Source organism: Halyomorpha halys, unplaced genomic scaffold, assembly GCF_000696795.3.
Source record: "Halyomorpha halys isolate HHAL.00 unplaced genomic scaffold, Hhal_1.1 Scaffold409.1, whole genome shotgun sequence".
Taxonomy (NCBI): domain Eukaryota; kingdom Metazoa; phylum Arthropoda; class Insecta; order Hemiptera; family Pentatomidae; genus Halyomorpha; species Halyomorpha halys.
Genome location: NW_027115142.1, coordinates 1,056,232 through 1,081,523, shown reverse-complemented (window position 1 = coordinate 1,081,523; position 25,292 = coordinate 1,056,232). Strand labels below are relative to the sequence as shown.

Below are 25,292 nucleotides of genomic sequence, written 5' to 3'. Positions count from 1 at the left end.
ACATTTAATAGTATAACCATCGGTAAATGTTTTGGAAAAAACAGGTGGAATTTTAATTATATAAAAAATTATAATTGGGAGTTTTTATTTTAATAATATTTCCTTTTGAAATGTGATATCACTCCATTTTTACCTCCTTTCTTTTCTATAAACACATATTTAAATAATCACTAATAAAGTAATTTATAACAAATTAATTATTACAAAGAAAAACTACATACAAAACCCCCGTAGAAGACATCATCAACTAATTCTTACTAATGATTTTTCATATGAATTTAAAATTTTCTAGTACATCCACACAAATTATTCAAATATAAAAATAAAAAACAATTTTCAGGCCTATCTGAATTTCAGTTAATTTTTTGTTCTTTTAGTAAAAACATCATAAATTGTCGTTAAATTCTATTTTTATATACAAACATAAAGTAGTGGGCAATTGAAGATTGTCTATTTCCATGTATAAAATAATAAACAAATAATATCTGTGTATATAAATAGTATATACATCTCTACCCCAGAGTTATAGCACATTAAGCCCATTTTTAAAATTATTTAGTATTATTATACATTTTCATTTTGTTGGTTTGATTCACAGAGGTACAGACAATCAACTCTCAGACCAACTGCTCCAAGATTTACATCCTTAAAAAAAAAAAAAAACTTTTATTCAAAGAAATACATCTTTTCAAATTCTTCTAATTCTCTGAATGTTACTTAATTTACATCGATCCGATTATATTTTAATGTTATATTCACTTGCTCTAATTACATTAAACTTTTTTATTTTTGTGTTTTATTACTTAACATTACAATAATGTTTCGTGTTCAATTTAAAATGTTTTAAGTATTGCAAATTTGATATGGTTTTAATAGTCATTTCTTTTAATAAAGAAGTACAAACGATTTTATACATTATGACCAACAGCGTTGCATCGGGTTCGTTCTTCCGTTATGGTTCCATAATAATCGTCATTATTTCATGATTACTATAATTTATGAAATCACTTGTCTCTAAGTAGCACTTAAAAAGAAATAATTTCTCTCCTAATTTAATTTAAGATCAAAATACAGGGTTGCTCTGCTAATATTGATGAATAAGCTGTTAATGTGTATTCTTTATCGTATCTCAGTTTTATAACCAACAACTTTTTATTCTCAGTTGTTGAATACGTTTTCAAGATGGAAAATTATTAATCACTGTAGAATACACTAAAAAATAATTTTATATTTTTACTAAACAAAAAACATTCATTATTCACTCAGTACCTATTTCATTACCTAATTCTTCTTCCTTTTTAAAATAGCCAAGCACTTTTCTACGAAATAGATAGTTTTTTCTCCTATTTTCAAAAGTACAATAACTATGTATCTTTAAAGTTACATATTTATATCAGTATTTTAAGATGTATTCTACTATTACGGATAGGTTAATTAAATGATTGAGTTCTTGATTATCAAGCTTTATTTATTTTATTTTATTTTTTTTCTAACCTCTTGAAAAAATAAGAACAATCAAATTATAATATACAGATGAGAATGTACATATGTTGGCAAATTATAATATCTTGTTTTGCCAGTATGGTATTATAAGATAGGTTGCCGGGTCCGCTGAAGGCGGTGTCATCGATAATAGAATGTGTTGGCTATTCCTGGATCAAGCTTTAAGATTAAATTTTATTATTTATTTTTCGTATGAAAATAATAACTACGGGTTTGAAACGTATGTTAAGAATACAAAATATTTTAGTTGATATAATTTGATAAAATTGGCACCAGATCCTATACTACCCCTAATTTTCATTCATATTGCGATGAACCGTTTTCGAAAAATACAAGTACTAAGAAAAATACATTTACACATTTGTTTGCAAAAGTAGAAGACGGAATCGATATAGTTTGTACTAACTCGCATAATTCCTTACATTTTCATCAAAATAGGATCAGCGGATCAATCGATTATGACCGAACACAAATTTTACAACAGATAAAAAAACTGATACGAAACCAAATTTGTTCCACTGACTTACCTCTACTAGAGTTCTGAAACCTTTTCACATTTTTTAATGACTTTTATTAAAGTTTTAAAAACATCTTAAAGTCTTACAAATAAAAAAACCGTGGATGACTTATACGAGGAGAAGATGCTTGAGGGGTGCGGTAAAAATATATTATAATATTCATATTTAAAAATTAATATTTTTTCTTAACAAAATATACTTACTTATCATACTTCCTTATTTATTTACTTACCACTTTTTTTGTTTTTTCTAAGCCCCTATTTGAAATTATAGTGTAGTATTTAATGTATGGTGAGCGCTGAGATTTTGTTTTTCACTGAAACTGAGTGTCATTCTAAAACATGAATGTGGTGTTCAATGCTTTGAGGTAACTAAAGAGGGTTATGTTGTGTGATATTAGTTGGTTCACTGACCACTTTTTTTTCCCCTACCACCTAATTCAATCAATTTATGTTATATACAATTTTAAACATCATTTAGTGAAATGGTGAGCATAGTTGCCTTACATACCATTTTTTTTCATAACCCTTTTTTCAGAAAATTTTTATTTTAACTTAAATACATATACAGATACATATTTTGATTTCTACACTGTTTCCTTCTTCTGTGGTGGCCGATATTTTAAAGAGTTTTTAATTATGTTGTGGTAGGCGTTCTATGAATTTTTTTTTAATACATCTTTTTTTTTTGGTGGCCAGTGAACCAACTAATATATATATGTTAAATAAATAGCGCATTCACCCTATGTATTAATAACCCTCATAGCTATGTATTAATAATGGCATTATTAAAAGATAAGATTTTTTTTTTTAGTATTCAAATGGCTAATGTGAAAAAAAAAATGGCGAAAACTATCACAGCTTCATATGAATTATCCAATACTGTTATGAATCAACGGTAATAATACAGTAAATGAACAAGAAAAAGAAAGGAAACCCTGGAAGCCGCAGCTGTCACAGAGCTAACAGAAGAAAAAAAGGAACAGGCTAAGTGGGGAAAAAACTACATATTGATTTAATTGGCTCGATAAGCGTTATTTCCAGCTATACAACTTTTTTCTAACAACATATTCATCGGTTCTTTATTCATTTTTAATTTTTACCTGTTCACATGTGTAAAAATAAATAAACCGGTAGGGGAGACCGTTGTCCCAACGGACGAAATTAGGTTTTTAGAATCGGTTTTCAAATAAAATATTTATACCTGTAATTAAAGTTCAATGACTGGACAATTTTATACATTATGTGTCATTGAATTTTATCAACTATTTTTTTTTTTAATTTTTATGAAATTGACCTTTGGTGCAACCAAAGAACAGTGGCCATTGTTCCGACGGTCACAGTCCTCGAAATGTTCTAACAAATAATTATACTACAGAAGGTGATAATAATAAGTAGTAGGTAATAACTTCACAACATAAAACCTAGTTAAATTTACATGTTTATTAATTTTCCCTAAATTTGAGATGTTGACACCATTTCGTAGATTGACGCCGTGATGTGGTCGGTGGCGTACAGTGTATAATAATGTATGTATCAAGGTGAAAAAGTTCTAATTTCGGAGATAATAATTTTTATTGGAACTGAGGTTATTATGTCAAGTTGTAATGTTTTTCCTTATTATGGTGTATGTTTCCACCGTCAAACTGAAGACGCTTTCTGTCAAGTCAGGTTCTTCTTTTTTTTAGTGATTGGTGTTTTTCTTTCAAATAAATTTGTATACGGGGTGCACTTATACATTATACAATATTAAGAACCACCTTCCCTCGAGGATATGAAATATACCAATAAATAAATTACTTATTATTAAGTAGTCACACGCCCGTCCAGTATTAAAATGTTAAACTCAAACCTTGAGGTAAAATTCGAATGAGAGGGAAGAAAAAATTATAAAGTAACATAATGTTTATTAATTTTTAAAAAACTTCCTTTAAAATTAATCAGTTTTTACAATTCAAATTTCGATCAAGTCTGTTTAGGTACTTATTCATTAAGTTATTATATTTCAAATAAACCTTCTTCATTGGCTTATTCAAGACCAACGTTATTCAGTCCATCATTATCTAGTCCACCATTTTAATTCGTTTGCATTATTTCATCTTCAGCTATCTGGTACTTCGTTATAATCTTATATTTTGCCTCGTATTGTCTATTTTTCGTAAATGAAACACTGTCTTTTTTGCTATCTATTTCCTACCGTAATTGTGCTGTTATGACAAAAAAAAAAAATAATGCCGGTCTAGATAATGGAACAATAAAGAACACAGTTATTATAATTATAATAAAAATTAATAGTGAGGAAACATTCAATAGAATAATCTGTTAATTTCTCCCAATTAACATCAACTCATGAAAAATTATTATGTTATACTTCCCCGACAACCCTTCAAACTTCTCAGGTTCTTTATTAACTTATTCAGGACAACGTTTCGGACTTTCTTCCTTCATCTATTAAACCACCTTATTTTTTTTTTTTTTTTTTACCATCTTCAATTATAATGCATTTTGCCAAAATTTTAAAATTTGTCTCATATTGTTCATTTTTCGTAAATGAAATACTGTCTTTTTGCAGTCTATTTCCTACCGTTATTGTGTTGTAATGACAAAAAAAAAAAAACTAAGGGGTAAATTAGACAGAGGAACAATAAAGAAAAGCTTTGTACTAGATAAGTCAATAAATAAGTTGAAAATAATGAAAGGTATTTTAGAAATATGATAATATAATAAGTGCCTATAAATACTTGATCAGAATTTGAACAGTGAAAATTGATTAATTTGAAAATAGGCATGTGGAAGAACAGCAACCAGCGGTACTTCTTCTCTGGCTATTTTTACTTTTTCATGTCATCCACGTTCTTTTTAGTCTTCCCCTTGTGTTCTCAGGCGAGTTGTGGCCATTTGTCCTATAAGGATGTTTTGGTGTCCCAGTTGGTATGTTCGTGAAATGTCTCAGTATTTTAGTGTTTGTAGGAAGTTCGTATGTATTCAGTGACCGTTGCAATTTTTAAGTCAGTATGTGAAGTATTGTTATTTACGTACCATGGTGCTTTGGTCCTAGTGTGGTAGTAGTTGTGTTAAGTCGTAGTGTTTTAGATTAAAAAGACTGTAGTCGTTTGATGTGAGTCTGTTTAGTTGTTCCATAAATTTCGTATTTAAGTTGAATGCTGGCTTTTGATCGAGTCTGGCACCCAGGGCTGCTATACAAGATCCGTAAATTTCTACCCCCTACATACTTCCTTCTTATCTCACCGACAGATTATTTCAAGTAAATTACAACGGCGCTTATTCATCCCAATCCTCAGTCTGCTGGTGTACCTCAGGGTAGTATCCTTGGTCCTATCCTTTATACAGTTTTTACAGCTGACATCCCAACCTATTCTAACACTATCCTCACCACGTATGCCGATGACACATGGCTATGTGACCCCTACCTGTGACCCTTGAAGAATGGTGCCCAAATTGGAGGATTAATATTAATTCCAAAAAATCCCACCAAATCACATTTACCCTTCGTTGTAAACCCATGACATCTTGCCCTACAGTATCCTTTAATAATACCCCACTTATTCCTGTCGAACAGATCCGTTACTTAGTACTACATCTCGACAAACGACTGACATGGAATCCTCATGCAAGACTGAAAAGACAGGAAACTGCTCGTTGATTTCGACTATTACAACATTTACTAGACAAACGGTCTAAATTGCCAATCCATTACAAAAGACTGATCTACATGACTATTATAAGGCCTGTCTAGACATACGGAGTTGAGCTTTGGGGCTCCATAAACCATCAAATTCCTCCCGAATCCAATCCTTATAGTCCGAAATCCTTCGTAAAATCCTTAATCCTCACAAATCAAGTCATCCATCAGGAACTCAATGTCCCATATGTTGCCGATTTGGCCAAAACCAGATACCATTCCTTCCATGATAAACTTCACAACCCCCCAAATCCACTTGTTTCAAACCTGGCTTCTCTTTCATTACCTAATAATCCTCCTAGGCGTCTAAAAAGAAGATGGCCTCGAGATCTTCTCCTCTAGAAATGTTATTGGAGTTCTATCAATGGGTAGATTCTCCACATGTTTGTATCATGTCACTATGTCACCTACAGCAAATTTACTTGTTATATATATTTTTTACAGTTGTAAATAACAATTAATAAATTATAATAAAAAAAAAGTTGAATGCTACATAAAAGCATACATATAGCTAGCTAGGAGGTATATTTTCAATTTTATTCAAAATTGTATGTGAATAAAATAGTGATTATGTAAACTTATGTGGCACAACATCGAAAAATTCACTCCATAGAGGCTTCCTGAGAGAGAGAAGAGTAAAATGTCACCGAAGGACCGAGGATTGGGATGCCTAATTAACGGTGGATTCTTTGTTAGAGGCTGGTTCTAGTTTCACCGGTTATTGGAAAGATAACGAGGCAGAAAACAGGTCCAACCGAATGGTCCCCTTTTATTGGTTTTCTCGACACACCTGCCCATCAACCACTCTCTTTACAATACACCTTTCAGTCACCGCGGGGACAAACATCACTTGCATTCGGGTGGTGACTTAATGGTACTCTCCATCTTACAGGTGTGTATCGTTGCATTTTAAATTTACAAAACAAAGAAATAAAGTAAAAAAAAGAAATAATATCAAAGAAAATATTGAAACCAGTTCTAACGAATATAAAATTCCTATTTTCTTCATAATGGTTAATATACCACTGATACTTATTCTACTGATAATGAGTGGGATTTTTGTTTTAATTTATTTTTTCTAAAGCTCCTTTATACATGATTATGCTTCTAAAAGATATTTTCTTATATGTTTAACAATTTGAAACCATTTCTATTTTACATGTTTTTATTGTTATAATATACACCAGAGCATGTATTATTTTTTATCCAGACCATACAAAATATTTGTAAAGCAAAAATTAAAAAATTAAAAAAACCTTGAAAAAAATCATTTATTTACTAAAAAAAAAAAAATAAGCATATTAAGTAATGAAATTTTATGAGTTTAGATTTTATTACGTTTGAGTATCAGATGGATCTATTACGTCTGTTGACGTGCATACTTCGGTCGATATATATTAAAACGCAATTAAATTAATTAACTAGTACATTTATTGATGTGAACGATGAGGATTGGGAAATAGCCATAAAAAATTTAAAGTAATTTTTTAAACCTTCTTTTAAGAAGTTAAAATATTTTGTTTTCATTTTCATCCTTTTTTAAGTTGAATTTACATATTTTCAAAATTGTTTAAAGAATAAATATTCCTGTTTTCATAGAAATGAAAACATATTTTGAATTATTTATCACCCTAAAATTCCATCCCTATTTATCAAAGTAAACAGGGAATTAACCCAAATTATTCTTGAGTTTTTTTTTGTTTTGTTTTTTTAGCTTAGTATAATGATTTCTAAATACCTTTTAATTAATTGTTTTATTGATTAAATAAATAATTGATTTAAATTATCACCCATTGTGTGATAATTTACAGCATCTGTACATTTTTCTCTTGGGTAAATTATGTGGAAGGAAATTAAAAAACTTGTAAAGTAATTAATATAAACTGAAAATATTAACGATCAAATTACTGTAATGTTGACATTTTCATCTTCACTCTAGTCTCAATATTAAAATCTATTTTTAACATTAAACTAAAAATGGCCAGAAAAGTTGGCAAAACATTAGATAAATATGAAATATGTGTACACACATAAATAGAATAAAATGCGATAAGTTTTTATAATTACTACATAATTGTATGCTAAAAAATGTTAATTAGCCTAAAGAGGTTCCTTATGCTTTTTAATAGCTATTTAATAATAAGAAAATAAAAACCACTAAAAAAACGAACAAGCCCAATACAAATAATTAATATAGTCAATTTATTGGAAACCTTAGCTTAATAATTTGTATCGTTTTTATGTTATTGTCATTATCAAAATATTTGTAAACAGAATAATTGTAAGGACATACAAGGTACTTTAAAACGTTATTTACTCAACCAGACTGTACTTGTTGTTCTGATACAGATTATTACGGTCTCAAAAGCGATTTATAAACTAGGAAAAAAATACAATCTATTATAATTTATTGGTGTGAAAACTCTTTTTCCTGAGACGGAAGTGAGAAAATTGGATTCCTGAACTCAGAATGTATTCTTGGATTATACTGCTTAAATTCGTGTCTTTCTGAGACAGTGATTGAATGTGATTAAATGTCTATTTTTGTTAGTTCGTTATTTTTCAAGATTTCAGTTGAACTGATGCCTCGCATATCAAACTCTTAAAAAAAATTAATTTAATTAATCATCGGAATATTGAAGAGCGCTAAAAAAGAGAACTCTTCAAAAATAGCCAGTACGTTAGGGTTTCACTTAATGTTAAATTTGATTTTAGAATTCCACTTGGGTGTACCAAGAGAGGCTGTACGAACCATTGCTCCTCGAAATCGTCCTGGATCTCAGAGTACTAACGGAATCACAATAAATAATAATAACAATAATAACATTACTATTAGCTGCAATTTATTTCAAAAATATTAAACTACTTAAGTAAGGAAAATTTTTATACTGACCAAATATGCCATAATATGGCCAAATATGCCATTAATCATATTCATATTAATCACATCATTATTCCGTATTCTAAACGTTTTGAGAAATTTAATGTTGCTCATTCATAAAAATTCTGTGATAAAAAGAGAAAAAAATAGCTTCATAAACATTAGCCCAATTTAGGACTAATATTCAGTTCATAGTAAGAAATACGGATTCTTGATAAAAGGTTATAAATAGAGATGATGCATTCATCTAACCGCCAGTCACCACATTATACCCACTGAACTGAAGGATCAAGTCAAAAAAAAAAAAAATATATATATGAATTACAATATATTTAAGAAGAAGAAAATCAGTCAATAATTTGTATTACTCCTGTTTTTAAGAGTTCAGCTGTGGTCTTCTAATTACTTTCATGGACTAATTTTTACCAATACCATTACCTAAAACCTTTCAAATCCTTAGTTTTTTTTCAATATAATTATTTAAAAGAAAATGGTTGAGAACCTAAATAAAACATAATGATTTGAAAGGGCAAGCACAAATAAATTCTTTAAATATTATGATTGTTTTAGGGAAGTATTTAAAGTTAATTTCAAACCTAAATGCCGGTTTCATTTTATTTAATGAAAATTTCAGATTAATTATGCTATTCCAGCGCTAATAACAAAGTAATGAACTATAATGAGAAGCAGTTTAAAGAAAAATTAATTAATTCAGCACTCAATTAAAGATTAAATTGGCATTTTATTAATCTAAATTAATATTCGTGTTATATAAAGGTTTAAAATTAACTAATGCCCGACGCTGATTCTCCATTTATGCGTTTAAAGGATATTAGCTCTATGAATAGCATCAGATTCTCCGAGTACTAACGAACAAATCGTAGTCATGTTGATTTTTGATCAACTTCCTATTGAATGGTGGATAATAGCATATAATCAAAGTACCAATAACAATCATTACCATTTTATAACAGGCTTCAAGGCAACGGCAGAGGGACACGACGCGGTGAAACGGCCGGATTACAATATTTAAATTAGACTTAAGTGTTTTTTTTAGAAAAAAGAACTAGTCTCTTCGCCTCCTCTGACGTTTACGAACACATTTAATAATTTATAACTCAATTCAACAGCTCGTTTATAGAAAACATTTTTAATAATATCTCAATATTTTTCTCTATATGACGCTAAATACTCTAATCCCCTCTAAAATATTTTCAACTTAATACCTACTCAGTCTTTTTTAGACACCCATACTTCTGTTAAGAAGCATAATATGGGTGGTTTTAAAATGATGCATGACATTAGCCCTCCGGATTATGAAAGGAAATCGTCAATAAATCTAATAATCACAAATATAAGAAATAAATAATGTTAAAAATAGCCCATTTTAACTTGTAACACTCCTCAAGGTAGTATCCTTGGTCCCATCCTTTACACCGTCTATACCGCTGACATTCCAACCAATCCTAACACTATGTATGCCGATGACACATGTGTGCTCGCTGTTAATAATAACCCATTAATTGTATCCCAAAATCTCCAATCCCATATCACAGCCCTCGAAGATTGGTGTCGTAATTGGAGGATTAAGATAAATTCCAACAAATCCCATCAAATCACCTTTACTCTTCGTCGTAAACCTACAGTTTCATTTAATGATGTTACTCTTACCCCTGTCAAACAGATCCGTTACCTTGGACTACATTTGGACAAACGATTAACCTGGAATCCTCACACCACTGAAAAGACAGGAAACTGCACGTCGGTTTCGACTATTACAGCACTTACTAGACAAACGGTCTAAACTTCCAACACATTACAAAAGACTAATCTACACGACTGTAATAAGGCCAATCTGGACATATGGAGTTGAGGTTTGGGGCTTCGAATTCCTCTCGTATTCAATCCCTACAATCCAAAATCCTCAATGCTCCTTACTTTGTCACAAATAAAATCATACATAAAGACCTTAATTTCCCTATGTAACCGATCTAGCCCGAACCAGATATCACTCCTTCCATTATAAACTCTCTAACCACTCAAACCCCCTAGTTTCTAATCTAGCATCCTTTTCCATTCCTGACAATCCTCCGAGGCGCCTGAAAAGAAGATGGCCACGAGACCAGTTAATGTAAAATATCATTAGAGTGCTATCAATGGGTAGTTTCTCTACACGCCTGTAACACTCCAATTTAACTTGGATCAGATTTACTAAATGTATTGTAATGTATAGTTGTAAATAGCAATAAATAAATATTAAAGAAAAAAAAAAAAAAAAACTTGTACCACTACAACCCATGAAGAGTGAGGGCTCACTACATTGTAAGCAAATACTATAATAAATCAACGGTTCTGCAGGAAGGTGATTAAGTTAGGATCGTGCTCAACCACCAGGTTTTTCAGGTCTCTCAATTAAAGTGTACCTATTTTCTAAAGGCTGGGTGTGCTCCAAGAGGATCTACCAACCCACGGCTAACAAAACAGGATAAATAATTATATGTCGCAGCCGGACTTGAACTTGGGTTCGGGAGGAAGCCAAGAAGGAATACCATCCATTGAATTTATGACTTTGGTAAAGATTCAAAATGTTAAAATTTATACTAACATAACTAGAAAAATAAATAAAAAGATTAACTCAAATTTGACTAATACTTAATAACAAATAAAGTACTTAGTAAATGTCAATGTTTTTAATACATCTGACGTTAAACGGTAAAAATAATAAAAATTGTTTTAATTAATAGTAGATAAAGATAAATTATTTTATTAAATTATAATTAAAAACTTTATTATTAAAATTCATTCTAACGAGATCATATCGATGTACAATTTTTTCTTAAGAAACAGTTATATTTATCAACTATCATATGCAATACCCTTTTACGAGTTATAGTGGTGCAGATTTTATTTTCAAAACTTGATAAAGAATATTTTTATTGTTTTAAAAGTTAATATTATATAATTATGCTATATAATTATTATATTATATATAATATTATATAATCTATCATTTTAAGGCAATTAGTAATATTGCTTACTGATCACATGTCGACCACAATCTCGAGTCTTTGCAATCCAAAACCTTTTTACCGTTTAATTTTATATTTTTTATTATTACTTATTAACAGTATTAGGTTTAGCTATTATGAAATAAAATAATTTATTCTAAAGAAAATTACATTAAATATTATTTAAACGTTTTTGAAAAAATTCCGCTTCCCTCGTGATAATCTAGTATCTTCTTCTATTCTTTCTCTTCCAATTTTGATGCCCCTTGGCGTGGAAGTATAACCAAGTAACACAACTGTTAACAACGCGTACTTGCTCAGCCTCCACTGGCTCACTACCGCACGTGATGCGGCGAGAGGGATGCACTGGGATCTTTTGAGCTCTGCTCTACCCCTCACACGTGGGGGATAGAGTGGGCTCGGGGTCAATTGTGTAAAAATTGTATATAAGAGTGTTAATGTGACTAGATATTGTATTATTTTATCATTATGTTTTTTTTTTTTCATACACATAGTTTGATTATGTTCATGTTGTTTATCCTTCTATTTGTATATATTTTAAGAGAGGTTTTTTTTCTTTTTCATTTATTTATTTATTTTTATTCTTATTTTTATTTATTTTAGTATGAATGTGATCATTCATCACTATTACCTATTGCCTACAACTGTGTTGCAGATTGTAATATCTATCAATAAATAAAAAAAGTATATCTTGTAAAATATGGGACAGCCGGTTAATTTATCGGATTTAAAAGAGAAATAAACCTCAAGTAAATTCCTTACAAATCCTAATATGTAGATTATATTAATACTAATCCATGAAATCCATTGGAAATTAAAAAAAATAATTAACAACAAGAAAAATTAAATTTAAATTTAGACTATTCCTATAAAATGCTGTTTCCGTTTTTTGTGTTATCAGGCAACATGATTATTAATTTGAATGTCTCCTTTGTTGAAAATTTGTCACTTTGTGGACATAGCATGTTTTTCCCTCGTAGGTATTTTTCGAACGCATTTTAACAGGTTTACAACCGTTTTTATTTGTTTTTTGCATGGTCAATTTTATAGAAATATGTAACTACCCTTCAAATATTTTTATATTCAATTTTGAAAAAAAAAAGTGATATTGCCTGCTTTTTCACCCTATTCCTCATATAATGAAGGGAAATTTATTTTAAAAAAATTATATGGCTTAAAATATAAATGTCTTTCGTTGCATTATTTAATATTAGTGCATAAACCGATGTTTAATTTTATAATAGCACCTATAAATAGTAATTTATTTTTTTAACGTTTTGTTTATGTTTTTCTTTTCGGTACTACTTATACTCGTCCGGTTATGCGGGGTTCTACCATATTTCAAATTAGAACTAATCAAGATCACTAAACGAAAATAAGGTATAGTAATCAATATATACCGTTACTCTTTTGAATACCACATTTGTTGTAAGCCGACCAGGACAGAACCTCAATTAAAGAACAAACGAAATCAACCCCTAGGAAAGACAAAGATAGGGCGATTAGGAATAACATTTGGTGAAGACATCTGGGCTACGAGGTAATGGAGATAGCCACCTCCACCCTACTATTTACACCTTACTATTATAAATCCTGCTAGACAGGCAAGATAGCCGATGTAAATTCAGCTCGTCCATTGGTTCAATGCGGACCTGTAATTAGGGATCGGGTTTTAACAAGGCAGAGCATGAATTCGCTGCGCCTTCAGTACTGTCCGAATAATTCTCATGTCTTATCTTGTCCGCGAGTAATCATGAATATGCTAGCTAGATTTATGGAGAACAGCACGAATACCAGGTTCTGCTGTGGATTCCTGAAAATATCAGATCATCACAGGCATTCCTCTTCTGGAAGAGTTGGTCTAACGAATATTTATCGTTATAAAGAAACTTACATGAACTATAGTGAAACTTTTTGTTGAGAACTAATATAACAATTCATATGTATTCAGCCATCTTGAGATCATAAACTAACGAGGAAAGTTAATGAACACGAAAACAAAGGTTTGTCACATAGAGGCCTCTAAGTTTAGGGAATTTCGGAACGCCTCTACGAGATTTGAATTGACTAGTTTATGACGCAAAACCTTACAGAAAGTAATGAATTAAGCCAACTATAGCAATAAAAGCGGTTGCAGTGAATTTGGATTGCGTTCTGAAATTATATTCAAACAATTCCGGGTTGAACAGTTATATTCAGGACAGTTGAGACATTTTCTATAAAAAGCTAATATATCCATTTTTGGAAAATTTTTATAAATAAATTGGTATCGTTTTATTTGGGTTTTACGAAAATATCAATTTTTACTACCTATTTGATAAAGAAAATTCAAATTTTCAAATAAATTGTGAAAGTTTGAGTTATAGATTTTTTATTTGTAAAAAAAAAGAATTTTTGAGAGGTGGGTTGATATACTTTTAATAGAAAACTTTGTTAGTGCTTGTCAGCAATCCAATTTTATTACTGTAAAAAAAAAATCATTTCTTAATAGCTAATAATTTAAAATTCCTATAAAAAAGTAACGAAAATCTTTGGGAAACAAAATAAAAATACTAATTTTCTAATATCCTATGGTTCCCTAGAAGGCGCGAGGGCTGTAGGCAGTTTCCTACATTGTTTATTAGGCTAATCCAGCAATACCAGAAACTGTCCCGCATTGTCATCCAGAAATGAATATTTACTGCAAGGGAATTCCTATTTGAATTCCTGGCGAAAACAGTACATTATAATCAGAGATGGTTTATTATCTATTTTATTTTTTATGTGTATTAACATAAGGAGAAGACGGTCGGAGGGAAGAGGGGAGTACGAAGGAGTGAAGAACAATAATAAGTGATACATTTGTATCGTATTGACGTTTCGGCTTTAATTTTAATCTTTTTCAAGGCTAAGTGCATACTAAATAACGACAATGTTAGAACAAAAATAAAAACAGTATAACAAGAAAAATATGATGACAAAAACATGAGCGTACCCAGTACCCCTCCCACCAAGAAGTTAAAAAAAAAATATTAATTTAATAAAAAATATTTTTTCTCCAGCAAACGTAAGTTGTAATAATTTTTTTTATCTTTAATTTTTTTATTTACGTCTGAAATTAAAAGCTGGTTGTAAAGTAACCAGCAAATGAGATGTTCTTTCCAGAGGCATGGCATGAGTTGGCATGAGGGAGATAGCACCCAGAGGTGCATCCTTCTGACGTTTAGTGAATTATTTTATTACACTAGGAGGTCCCGCACCCAACTCCTCTTCAGCCTACGCCGAGTTAGGTCAGGAATGTCATGTGTTGCTATCTTTCGTATAAATGTATTGAAATGTCCATGAAGCGTGTTGTGAAACCGTTTGTAAGTCATATGAATGTGGTCCGTAACAGTTGGAATGCGTAGGTCGGTGTGAATGGTCTCGTTTGAAACGTAGAGTGGTGAGTTCGTTGCCAGTCTTCAAAATTATGATTGAAAAGTTTTTATTTTTAGCAGGTATATTGAATAATGTAGTAATAATTAATCAAGCAATGCGAAAATTACATATAATTTTGGTTTCATTCACCATTTCTACACTAAAACGTCACCACCTAATTGATTATGGCTTCCCCTCCGCCTAGTTTTGATCCTGGGTACGCTCTTGGACAGTATGAACAGAATGAAAATTATAAAATAAGAAAAAAAGTATGGAATTCAGACTTGTACATACATGTAAATAACTTAATAACAGTATTTATACTTTTATAAATAATTTCAATTCAGACCGAAATGTTTTTAAAATAAAATAAGTTACACTTAAAAGTGTTCTTCACTCCTGCCGTTATGTGCTACCCCCTCTCGCAGATCATTTCTTACTTTATTTTTAATGTATTAATTGTAAGACTTGACAAAGAAAATTTTTAAACCTAGACTCAAATATATAATCTGGCCAATTCTCTTTCAGGTAATATATAGAAAATCCAAAAAGGAAATTAAACATAACATTGGTGAGATGAAGTCATTGGACGATTCGTTGATGCTTGAGGATTCACAAATATACATATGGCTCTGGCTATATGGCTCGAAAGGTAATATTTATCAACAATCTATCAATGGTAGAAGCTATCAAATTGAATCAAGTTATATTTTCCAAACTTTTCAGCGGTATATGGTTCGAACTAGGGTCACATGTATTACCAACATTAAGAAATAATGTTTTAAATCCCAGGATTGAACAGAAACAATCTCTGTTTGATGCAGTCCGTTTGTAGATGAGTTTATTGATTCATATATATATATATGATTAAAATTTACATCATGTTCTCGCAAACAATTCTGCCTCAATATATATATATATATATATATATATATATATATATTGAGGCAGAATTGTTTGCGAGAACATAATGTAAATTTTAAGCCCTTTTTTATTTGGAAAAGAAAGATACATTCATAATTTTTTTTTTAATTATTTATTTAATGTAATTTACAACTGTACAAAATAATAGAATAGGTAAATATGTAGTATTTTTCATATACACTTGAAAATCTTGGGAAGGAACCACCCATTGGTGGTACTTCAAACATTAATTTAAATTAGAAGGTCCCGTGGCCATTTTCTTTTCAGACGCCTCGGAGGATTATCAGGGATTGTTAAGGATGAAAGATTAAGAATTAATGGGTTAGGATGGTTAAGGAGTTTGGAATGAAAAGTTTTGGGCCAAATTTGCAACGAATTGGATGTTAAGGTCTTTGTGAATGAGTTTATTTGTGATGTAATAAGGAGCATCAAGGATTTTACGTAGGATTTTGGATTGTAACGATTGGATGTGGAAAGAATTTGATGGTTTGGTGAAGCCCCAGAGCTCAATTCCATATGTCCAAATTGGTCTGATTATCATAGTGTAAAATAATTTTTTTTAGTGAATGGGAAGTGTAGAGCGTTTGTCAAGTAAGTGTTGTAGCAATCGGAATCTACGAGCAGTTTCTTGTCGTTTCAGTCTTGTGTGTGGATTCCAAGTAAGTTTCTTGTCAAGATGGAGTCCTAAGTATCGAATCTGTTCAACAGGCATTAGTGTTGTATTTAGAAAGGAGGGCAGAGGTTTACGACGGAGAGTAAAGGTGATCTGGTGGGATTTGTCAGGATTAATTTTGATTCTCCAGTTTTTGCACCATTCTTTAATAGATGTTATGTGTGCCTGTAGTGTTTGTGATGCATTAGTTCATAAAAAAATTAACGATTAAAGTGCGAGTTGTATTTGTGGTTTAAAAATTGAATACACGAATTTCATCCCACCATATGTCATACATTCACCTCATTGAAAAACTGAACAGATAGTTCGATTAACAGATCCTAATTAAATAATGGTTACGGCAAGAGTAAAAAATTCTATACAAAAAGGATGTAGATGTAGAGCCTTTTATAGTTTCCTGTTCGCTCTTTATCACGGTTCACGTATCAGTTTTATTATCTTGACCAGAATCTCTTACCTGTAATGGACAGCCAACAAAAGCCCGTGTGTAGAGGTGGAAGCACTGAGAAACTAATAATTTCAAAGCAATTTTTACATTGTAAAGCATATCCAGGAAATAAAGTTCTCATTATCGGTATAATTGGACCATAAAACACACAAATAACAACAGGATCACCAAGACCTCTCTACCTTTAACAAGTAATTATAAAAATACGGGTCATCGTGGTGAAACTGAAACAGCGCGGAATGTTTAATCGAAACACAAATTTCGTGTTTTCTTTCAATTAAAAAATAATAATTAAAGTGGGACCATGAAACTGCATTATCGTAATAAATCTATTTACTTCATTACATAACAGGATTACTGGTGCTTTATCGATAAGTACATTTCAAATAATAATAACTTCATGATTATTTTTAAAAGTTACCACCAACTAACTGAAGAGAAGACATGGTAAAGAAGACATGGTACAATATATGCAGCTGTCTTATACATGAAAAAGAAGCTTTAGTGTGTCACGATTCAAGAGACTAAAGGAAGTTATTAAATTTAACAGAACATTTAGTTATTTCCTCCTTCATTAAACCGTATATTTATGGGTGCCAACCTGAAGCAAATGATATTTTTAAAAAATAGCATTATATGAACCAGTAAGAATAAAAGTGGCATATTTAGATAATAAATTACTGCATATACAGTGTATATCATTCAAGTTAATAAGTAAAACTTCATTCTCAATAAGCCACTATCATGCGTATCCGCTCAAAGATTGTAATAAGTGGATTTTCATTTTAATTAGAATTCATTTTTTAAAAAAATAAATTAGTAGATACATAGGATGTTTATATGGTCAATTCCAGAATCAAAAATTTTGATTTAAATATAGTTTAAATAACGTCATCTTAGAAGTCCAATTCACTTTTTCAGCTAAGGATATGATAATAAAAGCCTCTGTCGTATTCATACCGAATGTCATTTCGTTAGACTGCCTCAAACAAGTAATCTGTAACCATTAACTCACTATATAGCAAAGATGACAAGAAATAATTAACATTAATATATATTATATTAATTATATATCAAGAAGGATGTAGAAATAAATACAATTGGAAATAATTACAAAAATAAAAAAAAGAAACACACAGATATCAAAAAACAATACTTCAAATGCTTTATTTAAGTTTATTCAGAATTTAAGTCATCACTTTCAGGATTAAAACACACTATACTTTCACAGAAATTCAATTAAATCGATGTGTCTGTTTTCAATAAATTTTCTATTGGTTACAATTAATATATATACTTTTGAAGGGCGCCAAAACGGACATACAATATATTAAAATAAATTAATACAAATAAAAAAAATTAAATATACATTTCTTTAGAACGTGAATAAATTTATTTTTATATAATCCATAATTCAAAGGTATAATAAAAACAATGCCGTTTAGGGCGTATCTTTTTATTGGCAGGTGCGCGTGTTTTTCTCCAATAAATATCCTAATTAGAGTGAGGAATCGAACTTAATTTACCTTAAAGGCGTCTAATTCACTTACCAATTCAAAAAATTAATTTCCCGGATACACACTTGTTTTAACAAATGGTCATCTTATAGATTTTATTCTGAAACGAAAAATCAATAACTTTGAAATGTTGTTAATAATGTATGCGATTGAAATTTACAAGGATAATTTTCATGTTGAGCAATTTTTTGAAAAGAAAATTACGAAAAAAAAAAATGAAAATAGCGAGGATGCTATGCTGACCCATCTACTTGGCAGATATTTTTATTTCACTTAAAATATACATCTGAGAATGGTTCTGAAAAATATGAAAAGAGTTATGACAATTTTATTTAACCAATGGCATAGGAGGCAGATTTAATATATATTATATAATATTTTTAATTGGTTCAGCATTGTTTTACAAGAAATACAAATGCTTAAAAAATATTTATCGTTATCACAATTTTTCCTGCTATATATAGATATACCTATAATACCAAAAGTTAAAAAAAATTTACCGCATTCATCCATAATCTGTCAAAGAACGTTGATAATTTAAAAGAAAGAGACAAGCAAATAACGAAAAATGTATCAGATGATTTTCATCCTCTATAACAGGAAACATTAGTTTCTCAGATTTACATAATAAGAAATGGAGTCCGGGAGTCGCGTTAAAAAACTTCCGATGTTTATGTTTCGTTTTTTAAAAATGATTAAGCAGCAAAGATAAGATATGACATTTTACATATTTATATATCCACCATGTTGGTTATTTGTTACTATGTACCCTTTACAAATATAGAAAAAATATAATTTCCAGATAGAGCAATTATTAGAAAATAAGAAAAAAAAGGAATATATATAAAATATAAATTAAAATAAAAAAAACTTACATATACATAATATATTTATAGATGGATTCTCTATACAAGTTCGATATACTTACATACGTACTATTATTGACAATTACTCTCTATTATTACACAAATGTCCCTATGTAACGTGGCAAAAAGACGTTTATATTATTACTGTATTGTAATTGTTTGTAAAAAATATAAGAAGGATGATAAATGTTTAAAAAAAATTTGGAGGGAAGGATGGTGAGGAAAGTTTTTTTAACAACGACAATTAAATAAAACGGAGCCTCTTGCACTTTTTACTCCATTGTACTTTGGAGAGTAACTAATATATCTCTATTAAAATTATTTTAAACATTAAATAAAAAATATTTAAGCACTAAAAGTTTTAATTTTTTTTTCAGATGACCATGCATAAATGGTGAAGTATATTCGCCTACAAAAAAGGATTTGATGATTTGGATAATGTGTTAAAAAATTCGACAACAGGTTAAATACAGAGGTATAAGAAACAAACCTAAATTTTATTTTTAACACTTAGTCATTCTTGTTACGGCATTTTTAATTCGGAGTTTGGCCGTTATCGGCGCAGCATTCCATTAGACGTTTGATTTTCAAGCTAACAGGTTCGTTTTATTCTTTTTTTTTTCCTTTCTTTATTTTACCACCCCTTCTTTTCTCCACTTTTCTCCATTTTCCTTACCTACGGTATTAGTTATGTTCACTATATTATTATTGTTGTACAAAAAAAATTTTGTTTTTCTTCTATTCATTTCTTTTGTTAAACTTTACTTATATTTTCCATCTTTATCAATTATTATGGTTACATATATTTTCTCTCTCTCTCAATTTTCTTTTTCTTTCCATGTTTCAATTTTTAAATTATTAATTACTAATATGTTCATACTTCTTTGCATTATATAAATTATTTTTTATTTTATTTCCCCACTTTTTCAATTACCTATGTATACATTTTATTTCCCACTTCTCTCATCACTTCATTTTATAAATTCTATTCTGTAAAATTATTCATTTTATGTCATTCTGTTTATATTTTATTTTTTATTTTCTATACTTATTGTGGTTGTTATCTTGTTCTGTTCTTAGCCCCGAAGAAGGCTAGAAACTCTAGCCGAAACGTTGGCACAATTAAATTACACCAACTTATTTGTGTTTCATTTTGACCGCACCCTCAACCATCTTCTCCTCGTAAGTCATCCACGGTCAACTATCTCTCATAATTATAAATTTTATTTTTATTTTTTTATCGCAAGTAAATCTGTAATTCCAGTATATCCACTATATTAAATAATGTTATCAAATGCAAAATAATGTAAGAATGAAAATTAAATAGCGTATGACTGAAGGTATTATTTTCAAAATACGTTCTTCCATAAAATTATTGTAGAAGGGATAGAACTATTTTCTGATTTAGGGCCTCAAGACTTTAAACCTTGAAGATAAAGTAATGCGGTTTAATTTAGTAACAACTATAAATCAGAATCTTTAAATAATCTTGATTAGGTCACTAAAAATTTTAATAACAAAATTTGATAAAACCTATTACTAATGATATCGCTCTGTTTTAGACTGATTTTATCCTAGCCCCAAGGCCTTAGAACAGATTTAAGCCGTCATGCAATGAGAGAAGTTGGTTTTTAAAATCGGCACGCAAACCTTTAGTATTCTTTTGTTAATTTAAACAAGAAACGACTAACAAGTGTGGTTTTCTACTAGCTGTGGAACAAAAGTAAATATTAGCATGAATGAATGGCGAAAGAATTACAGCTTTATCAGTTCATGAAATTCAAATCTCCCGATCCTATCTGCCGCGGGAGTGGAGGTATTAATCCCGTGCTTCATACAACCAAGAATGCTCAGTTTTAAATTCATACCGCTGATTAAACCGCACTATAACGTCCTAAGAATTTTAACGTGAAAATTCTTCAAAGAATCTTCAATCACAAAAAAAATGTAATGACTGATGTAAGGGGTGAGGAATAGTATGATAACTAATATTCTATCAATTTTCAACTCGAATCCCTAAAAATTAATTAATTGTAAGCCGATTGGAAACTTCGGAGAGGTAGACTGAAATGCAGCACATTGTGGCTAATTAGGAACCTAGTGGCACAAAAATCTGCAAGCTACGTTCTGATAATAAATTTTCTTCTAACTCAGACTATTTTTTAATTGATAAAAAATGTCATTAAATGATTTTTAAAGCGCATCAAATGTTACAACCATATTTGTTTCTATTTCATTAACAATAAAATAAAACACCAAACTATGTTGGCGTTATTGATTGTACGAAACATTATCCCAGAATGTCTGAATTTACTTCCTTGCTCATTTTGAGTGTCATGTCCAATTAGTAATACAAAATACTTAGTCAGTGTCGCCAAATTCACGAAGGTGAGGCCATATAGAAGGGCACATGATCGTATATGTTAATAATATTCTTTAGGGCTGTCTAGGGAATGAGAATTATTAGTCCTAGCCCCAATTTGAGAGCTGAGGTTCTTTACATCGGAGGAACTCGGTATTACATGTTCAAATAGGTAAGGTAAGCTGGAAAAGAGATGAATTGACAGGATGATTAGCGAATTTTTGGGGTATTCGCCGTAAATCTTCACAGGATGGAAACTCCACTCTGTAAGATATTCGCTTTAGACCCTAGGAAGAACTGATACTACTCTCTGTAAGGTATCCGCTTACAGTCCAGATGGTAGCCGAAAGGACGGAGACAGAATGGAATGTTCGTCCTGAAAAGGTATCGGAAAGAAGAGAAATCCCGAGAAGGCAAGGTTGAATAATAATACAAGTTTGTTTTCCAAAAATAGAGTTTGAATATCCTGATTGACTAATGTATATTATTACTCACTGCCTCTTAAGGAGTTGAATCCGTGAGGCGGATTAAAGGCGGTTGCTACAATTGCCCTAGTGATCTATTTGGACTTAAAAATATTGTTGAAAGGAGCTGCATGTAAGAAGCTATCAGGAGATCAGAAAATTTTATTGTAATCTTTATTAATTAAAATAATACATGGTTAACGCCATGTATATTAAAATATAAATATTTTAATTAGGCAATAAATAAATTTAATTGCTTTATTTATTTTGTATCTTGGTTAGAAGTATATTTTGTTTAAATGAAGGGAATTATACTTGTGGTAGTGTTTATATGGTAAAATACCGGCCAGTAGGATTATTTGCCACAACAATACTACAAGTGGTGGCCTAAGGTCAGTAGCCATGGTACAGTCACCCCGTCGACTATTTAAGTACAGTTGCCCAGTCGCTGTACTCGTCACCAGACCTTGCTGGGTGAGATCAGCAAAGCGCCGCTTCGACGTGTGGGCCCACCGACGTGGATTGAGATTATCGTCTCCGACCTTTCGGAACGGACTTCAAGACCCCGACCCATCGGAGTTCATCAATTCGCAATTTTTGTTTTATTGTAATTTGCTTCAAAAGAATAATTTGTTTAAAATTTTTAACTGGGTTCTCTATTATTTGGGAAGTTTCTCTACTTTTTTTTAAAGTTATGTATTGGTTTGTATTTAATATATAAATGAATTTTTCTATCCGAGTTTATTGTTTTATTTATTTTTTTTTAGTTAAGCTTTCCGACAAGGAGACTAAGTCGAATTGAGGTGGCTTAACGCTTAACAGCGACGTTATACTACAAGATTATTACAAGTAGAAAATTAAAGTATAAAAAGAAATAATTCATATATAAATCACACATTCGCCTGATGATTGTAGTTGGCGTCTTAACTGTTAGGTTGCGCCAGGTTTGGCCCTTAACGGTCTGGCGGTCTAGGAAGTAATCCAGTAATCTTCAAATAGTAGCAGTGTTGCTACAAGACTGATAAAAATAAAATAAGTTAGAAAGTCTAATTGGTCTACCAAAACGGTGGCGGATTTTTTTCCAGATTAACATTTTCTGTTGTAAACCTAATAAAGTTATAAAGTTCAGTTTTCTCCATAGTAAAAACTATGGGGACTCTTGCCTTCAATGCTTAAGTTAATGTCAGTTTTTCAAAATCACGAGTATTCCACAAGAAATACAATTACTGTTACTACAATTAAACGGACATGAACCTAAGGGTTAAGTTCTACATTATTAAATTCTTTAGTTCTACAATTATTAAATTCCAATGTTACTACACAAAAAGACTCAAAATCTATATCTCATGTTTATATGCGTCAAAACTCTAAAAATTAGAATGTAAAACAAAAATAAAAACTAAAATGTAGAACAGTTTTTGTATAGGTGAACAATGTTGATTGAATTAGATTTTGAACTAAACTAGCCTAAAATTAGAAAAAAAACAATATTAGTATTTGCCTTGTTTATTATGTTTCATCATGGAATAGAAAAAAATAACTAAATCTCTCTTTGCTGCTAAAAGAATGAACGAACTAACTTATCCCTTAGCTATGAGAGAATTGAAAAGGTATTAGTTAAATGTTGTCAAGTTTTGTGTTGACATTTACTCTCGGAATATTCATGTCTTTTCTAACTAATTAGAATTCTATTTAATGGTAGAAATACACTCCTCATTATAATATCAATCTTAATTTTTAACTTTTTAACTTCTAGATCCATTATTTATCACACTGTGCGTTGGTGAGTGGATGATTTGGACGGTAGTTACCATATTGTACTTTTGGTTCCATAATCTCCATTATATATTAATATAAGATTTTAAATTAATGGTTTAATTACTTATCTAAAAATCAAATACCAAAAAAACGCAACTCTGAAAAGGGGACAAACGACCTAAACCCTCTAGGGCAGGACATGGCTCAAGTACTTACGGCTATCACTTTTTTTCAACAACCCCTTCTAAGAGAGCTCTAACTACTTTCTCCCTTTTATGGGGAAATTGATTCCCCACATGTCGAAGATATTAATTTCCCATACTTCAAAACTTGATTCTGTTCAGCACGTTCATATAATTTTAGGCTTTGCCAATTGCTAGAAACGTCTTGCTCTTACCACTTCCCATATGTCCCTTTTCCACCTTATATACCTAATTTTTACCCATTAGGAATACAATCTTACTGATAGAAATAAGTTAAAGTGTGTTGAGACATTTGGAATAGAATTCTCAAATGTAGTATCATTGATGACCATTCCTTATGATCTATTCTCTAATTCCTCCCAGGCATGAATTGATGAATGATTATATAAGACATTTAATTGATTTTTTTTTGTTCCTTTTTATTTTGATTTTTCCTTAGTTTATTAATTTACTTTTCGATCTGAATAACGCGGAAAAAATAAAAAGAAAAAAAATTATGTTGTAAGAAGAAAGACCGGGTGGCGGTGAATAAAGGCATCAAAATAGTAAAAAGAAAACCATTTATGGTTAACCAATTTTTCGTCCCACTTTGCAGGGCTTCGTTAGGGATGACAGATTGAAACAGTTGAAAGTTGACATTTCTGTTTCAGTCCTGACGAAGCCCTGTAAAGTGGGACGAAAAATTGGTTAACCATAAATGGTTTTCTTTTACCATATTGATACCTTTATTGACTGTCACCCGGACTATTTTCCTATTTCCTACTTCATACGGTCATCTATCATCTTCCAAAAAACATTATGATTATTATAATATGCAGTAAGAAACCATCCTAATTTTAAACCATCCTAGATTTTACCCCCAAACTATTTTGCGATATGACAAACAAAATCTATATATATATATATATATATATATATATTGAGGCAGAATTGTTTGCGAGAACATAATGTAAATTTTAAGCCCTTTTTTATTTGGAAAAGAAAGATACATTCATAATTTTTTTTTTAATTATTTATTTAATGTAATTTACAACTGTACAAAATAATA

The 25,292-nt window shown here is 30.4% G+C and overlaps 1 long non-coding RNA gene across 4 annotated transcripts in view; it reads left to right on the top strand.

Annotated features, from left to right (window-relative positions):
* The window catches only part of LOC106682359 (uncharacterized), a 101,085-nt gene that overhangs the window by 31,113 nt on the left and 44,680 nt on the right, over positions 1-25,292 (top strand). The window contains exons 2-4 of one of the 4 annotated variants that reach the window (XR_010844766.1): positions 15,558-15,681; positions 19,835-19,932; positions 20,538-20,639. This is a non-coding gene — a long non-coding RNA (uncharacterized lncRNA). Of the gene's footprint in view, positions 1-15,557; positions 15,682-19,834; positions 20,057-20,537; positions 20,640-25,292 lie in introns of all 4 variants that reach the window. The other 3 variants (XR_010844765.1, XR_010844764.1, XR_010844763.1) reach the window with 3 other exon arrangements.